Source organism: Homalodisca vitripennis, chromosome 8 (genome assembly GCF_021130785.1).
Source record: "Homalodisca vitripennis isolate AUS2020 chromosome 8, UT_GWSS_2.1, whole genome shotgun sequence".
In the NCBI taxonomy this organism is placed as follows: domain Eukaryota; kingdom Metazoa; phylum Arthropoda; class Insecta; order Hemiptera; family Cicadellidae; genus Homalodisca; species Homalodisca vitripennis.
In genome coordinates this window covers 32,572,073-32,578,072 of record NC_060214.1, presented here as the reverse complement: position 1 = coordinate 32,578,072, position 6,000 = coordinate 32,572,073, and the positions used below count along the sequence as shown (strand labels likewise).

At 34.6% G+C, this 6,000-nt stretch overlaps 1 protein-coding gene across 3 annotated transcripts in view; it reads left to right on the top strand.

Annotated features, from left to right (window-relative positions):
* Nucleotides 1–5,291: 5,291 nt before the first annotated feature.
* Nucleotides 5,292–6,000, top strand: part of LOC124367505 (glycogen debranching enzyme) — an 86,200-nt gene continuing 85,491 nt past the window's right edge. For 2 of the 3 annotated variants that reach the window (XM_046824376.1, XM_046824372.1), the window contains exon 1: nucleotides 5,316–5,477. The gene's annotated coding sequence lies outside the window, so the exon portion shown is untranslated. Of the gene's footprint in view, nucleotides 5,478–6,000 lie in introns of all 3 variants that reach the window. The other variant, XM_046824377.1, reaches the window with a different exon arrangement.

The following is a 6,000-nucleotide window of genomic DNA, read 5'->3' as shown; positions in this document are numbered from 1 at the left end:
TTCAAAGATCTCGAGAAATCATTGAAGGCTCTTTCAAATTTTATCTCTCGATACTACATGCAAGAATGTAGTGATTGTAGATGTTCAAACTTTATTACACCTTATACGAGTTGCCAGTAACAAAATAAGGAAAAAGATAAAGAGATTGTGTGGTGCACTTGTATATCTATTGAATTTGAGGAGCGATAAATACAAGTTCGTTTTACATAACGGGTTTATTTCCCATCATCAGAAAAACAATAGATGACTTGGAATAATCATGGAAGAAGTTGACAGTAATATTTATTAGGAAAACACGTGTTTGTTTACATTGAGGCAACATAAAAGAATAATTGGACAATATTTTAAACATCTGTTTAAGACACTATAATTCTCCCATGCTTATTAAAAAAAGGTAGAAATGGAAAAAATCAACAAAATGAAAAATTTAATTGTAACAAAGTCTTTTAGGTAAGCAGGCTGGTGATGTGTTCTACTGGATCGACGCAGCACTGGATTTTCATTTCCGGTTTCATGTTGAGGTTGCTCAATGACTTGAAAAGGTGGTTGCTGTTGTCGAGTTGATAACACGGTCATGTCTTATATGGGCAATTTTGGTCTTTAATCTTCTTGAGCATTATCTTGTACGTCAGGAGAGAAGGTGACTGTTTTCATTGGTGCTCCACCAAATCTCAATTGGTTGATATGTCGTTTAAAAGTGTAGCCACTGTCCAGCCTGATGAAGTAGTGTAGTAGTCCATATTTATGTAAGATTGTTCCTGGTTTCCAGAGATTCTTGTTGTTTGCATAGTGGCGGGCTTGGACTCTGTCTCCTACTTTGTACTGTCTTGCTGTAGTTTTTTTATTGTTGATTTTTGGATGCTTGGTGGCATTCTAGCATCAAGCTTGATTCTGATCTGTATGGTTTAGGAATAGATCTGAAGGTCTCTTTCCGCTGCTAAAGGCGTACCTCAATATCTGAAAAGTATTTTGCTGACCTTTTGTTTCATTGTTGGTGTCTTCAATCATTGCTGCCAATCTGTGTTTGGGGGGTTGGAAGTTCCTTTCCCATTGCCCGACACCATCACATCTGGGTATCTGTAACGAGCGAATACAAGTAGCAGCTAAAAAGTCGCGATCGCATATCTGTTTTTTTATATGTTACTGCCGGCAGATTTCGCAATTCGCGACTTAGTCGCCATTCCAAGGAGAATGAATAGTTGCACTCTCCGTCCCCGGTAGATATCAGCAGCTACTGGACAGAGTAACATTCAAGGAATTTTCTCGCTCTCTCACATCTTACAGTCTGATCATTACAAAACTAATCTCATTGCCACAATTTAGCAGCTTGTTATAGTTTAGCTTCTGAATCCATATATCAGTGTAGTGATTCAGTATGATTCAGTCTCATCAATGCAGGACAGAAATTTTACTGTTTGCAACATTTGCAAACACAGATTACTATGTAAAAAAATATAACAATAATTTAAAGAAGCATCTTTGAAGTAAAATCCTACAGTTTTAAATCCAAATAATGGAAAAGAATTGTTCATTATATAAATCATTTAATTTTTGTTATCTTACGAGAATATTTTAGCTTTAATTATAATATATAATTTAAATAGTTAAAATCTTGTTATAACCGTAATACCAAATGGTTAAAATAAGAAATAAATTCAGCAGACTAGATATCGTGGTCCTCCTCCGTAGACTAATGGTTATAGTCTCGGCTCTCTAACTGAGAGATCACGGGTTCAAATCCCGGGGAGGGGCCAATCATGTATAGACACGAAACAGTGTACTTTGAAAAATAATAATAAATCAGTGAACATCGCAGCCTACATAGCAGAAGCTGAGGCTTAAAAGAGATTAAAAAAAAAATAAAAAACAGTAGCAGTCGTGGGACTGCCGATAGAAGTGAAAACGGAACAATTAAGTTGAGAGTAATTAAAACTATATGCAAAAATTATATGAAATTTTTTATGTTTTATTTATTAGTTACATATGATGGGTTAAACAAATCATGAACAAAATATAAATACAAAGTGGTTGAAAAAATAATTAATATACAATTATCTTAACAATATCTTAATAAAAAGTTCAATGCAATCATTATATTTGTTGTAATTGCTCAATATTAATAGTTAGTTAAACATAGAATACAAGTGAGTAAACACCTAGGAACAACAGTGAGTTGAACACCGTTGTAAATAATACAGTTATCGCTACGGATAAAGTATATAATTGCAATAACAATTAAACCCACAATATTTTTAAAACTAATAAATTAGTTAAATTAACTTGGTTCTTTCGTAAAGGTATTTTTATTGCACAATAAACTAATTTATTGAGTTAATACAGTATCAGTGAGCCAATGCGCCAACTACAGTTCCGGCAGAAACGTTCACTCATCACTTCATACGCTACTATAGGCTAAACTAAACTTCCAATAAAAAAATTATAAATTACAAAAAAAATATTCATCTATTTTCACACAACTTTCTCGCTGACAAATTTTGTCTGACCAAAAAATAAAAAAAATCCTCGCTTACTACTTTTTTCTTGTCATTGTAAACGCTATGTAAAATGTAAACAATAATCAAAATTATTTCGACATTTTTTTAATATTTAAAAATGTAACCAATAGATTGCCAATATTAAGAGCTTTAATTTGACGCATCTTACAGAATTGTACGACATTGGCTTCACTTTTAAATCGCGAGAGGAAGCCGTAAAGGTCACTGATTTTCGCAGTCTGTTTTCATACTCCGCCGGGACAGTTTTAACACAGCGAGACTGACTTTTTCATGCAGGTTAGTAGTCCGCGGCCAAGTCTACGGTTAAAAAACACAGCGAGACTGACTTTTTCATGCAGGTTAGTATCATTAGCATGTCGGTGACGCGAACCGAGGATTTTACCCTCTACCAAAACGCTCAACGCGCCTAAAGAAGTTTTCACTTCAAAAAAATAGATATCGTGTTATCTGATAAAATAGCTGTACTCGCGAATCGCGACTGTGACTTCACCGCTTTTAGTTACAGAATGACAGTAGCAGGTAAGAAATCGCTGTATCTTGTGAACAAGTAGTGTTTGTGAGTTGTGACTGGTTATTAAAGCTTTATAATTTTATTGATTCTGATTGTACAATTAATACCTGTAAATAAAATGAGCTTGTATTTAAAAATCGTAATTTTGCACACACAAACTAGTTTATAGGCTTATAAGAGTGGGCTTCGTTGTTAATATATGACGTATACATAAACATACACATAAACTAGTATTATAACTTAAATATATTGTTCAATATGGTTTGAACGAAATGTATAATATATATGTACATTATTTATTTATACAGAAGCAAGAATGTCTTATTTATTTTTCACTTCAAAAGCTCATAACAGATCTAACAAACCAAATCGCGGAGAGATAAAAATCGCAGCTATTTTCAAGTAGCAATTATGCCCAGCAGCGCTAAAGTAACAATAGGTACTGATTGCGAGAGAAAAGAAGAGACCTGGATTCTGGCCTATCTGAAATTTGCAGGCGCTACTACTAGTATGTTGCCGCGCCTTGTTTCGTAATTCCAATATTGTTTCACTGTTCCGTTGCTAGGATAAACAATTCGCAGGGTTGGCTGTGGGGCGAAGCGCCTGAAATTACCGCGCGGCAAGACACTAGTACACAGCTGTGCGCCGGCACGGGCCAGGTCTCTTCTTTTCTCTCGCCACCAGTATTAGGTAACCAGCCACCGCTGCGTTCCGCATGGGCAAGCTGAGGTGCTGTTTTCACTTGGCAGTCTGCTGTCTAGTCAAGATAGTTGCCTTCAGGAATAGGTTAGATTGACTTGAGACACATATTTTACTCATTGCATTAATAACGGTCCAAAACCAAGCATTAGTGGCCATAATGTATTGAAACCGTACATCGCCGCTCGCACACCCACAGCAAACCATCAGGGAAGCGCGCGCCCATGGTGGCGAACGGGATGCCGGATCAAAACAAAACTAGGTAAAAAAGAACACCGTGGTCAGTATACTCAGGTTCATTTACTAAGACACAGCATAGGCCTATCCAGTCAATATAAATATATATATATATATATATATATATATATATATATATATATATATATATATATATATATATATATACTATAAATAAAAAAAAAAATAAAACAAAAATAAAAAGTGCCTGCAGTAGTATACCTCAAACAATCCTTGTCAGGTGCACCTGCATACAAAAATTAGAAACGCCATAATTTGAAACAAGAAATGCCAATTCCACCCGGTATCCTTCGGCTAAGGGCGGGCTCCTAATGAAATCCAAGAAATAACTAAATAATATCTAAAACTAACTTAAAATTAAATAACAAAATATAAACTATATAAATGGCAACAATAACAATAACAAATAAATAAAGAATATGAGCAGGGTATCACAGATGTTGACTAGTAGAAATGTCCATCATGGTGGCCGTCCTTCAGCAGAGCGCAAAAGCGAAGGTTCTCTGCGACCACGCATGATGGAGAGATGATAGCAGAAAATCAACTCATCTCCTGGACCTCATCAGTGAGGGGCCGTAAACTTAGCCGCACATGTCAGAAGGAAAACAGCTCAGCAAAACTAACAAACACTTAATTAAACAAAATATTAAACTGGAGCTACTCCTAACTTGTACACCACGGCTCGGAGTCTTGACGCCACTCTACCGGAAAGGCCAAACGCCTTCAAATGGTGTGGGCTCTGCAGCCAATAAACCACACACACAACACTATATAAAACACACATGAGCCGGGGAGATATAGGTATTGAACCGGCTCAGTATCTCTTGCAAGATATATCCATAGCCATGGAAATTTACACTGACGAGTACTTATTTAAACAATAAAAACCCGTACAACAATACACCTCAACCCGTCTCTGCAAAACGACTTTGCCAACCTCTCTGGATAGCGCCACTATACTAAAATATTTTGTTCAGAGTTTTAATCCATTTTTATCTTATAGTGAATACTTCAATTTTATGATTTCCATTTAAAATGTGGAGTATTTTTTTAAAATATTGTCAGAGTTTACTTGACATAACATGTGTTTGATAGTTTTCTGTAATACAATGTATACTCGCTGTTTCCTTCGCATGTCATTAGATAATTGCTATTTTAAACTTATACTGACTCATAAATAAATACCAAACTCTTGGAGGAAAAAATCGCTCAACAGTTTACAGTACTGTGATTGCCTTCTACAATCAAAAGTAGTAATGTAATGTCTGCTAGATCCAGAGTATAATCTGTGATATAAAACAAATAAACAACAAAACAGCTGATTACAAACTAGGCCAAAGGTTTTAACCTTCCCAAGGACAAAACAAAACAAAATTCAAATTTCAATTTATACTGTCGTGTTTAATCACGATATTGTAAGTTTTTTCTTAGTAGTTAGCATGTGTATTGCATGATTATTCATTCAGCTCAAGAAGTTAAATTTGTTTGTTAAGGTAAGATTGTGCTTTTCTAATCCTCAATTCTTGTAATAATGAAATAACTTGTGTAACACAAAATGTTTGACCTATATTAGGCCTAAGTACTTAACACTTTCTTCTGCATGTTTTGATTTCTTAATTATTTCGGCCTAATTTACCTTATGTACACTTCTAAAAGTATTTTAATAGCCTGGGGTAGAAACTCACACAGTATGTTGATTTCTACACCTATTAAATGTCAAACGGGATTATGACCAGAAATATTCAATACCATTCCTTGTGAAAATTCACATAACCTAGACTAATTGACTGTTTCTTTAATACTCTGGGTAGGGTATGATAAGCTGACCCGGTTTTAAATATCGAAATTGGCAAATGATATTACTTAATCATAACCATCGATATAATCAATCAATACTGATTAATTTTTTTGAACCATTAACTTAAATAATCTATACCAACAGCTGTAAACACTTTCAAATAATACACGTTTTTTAAGGTAATATTTCAATTTTACATAAGTAACATTTGATTATTA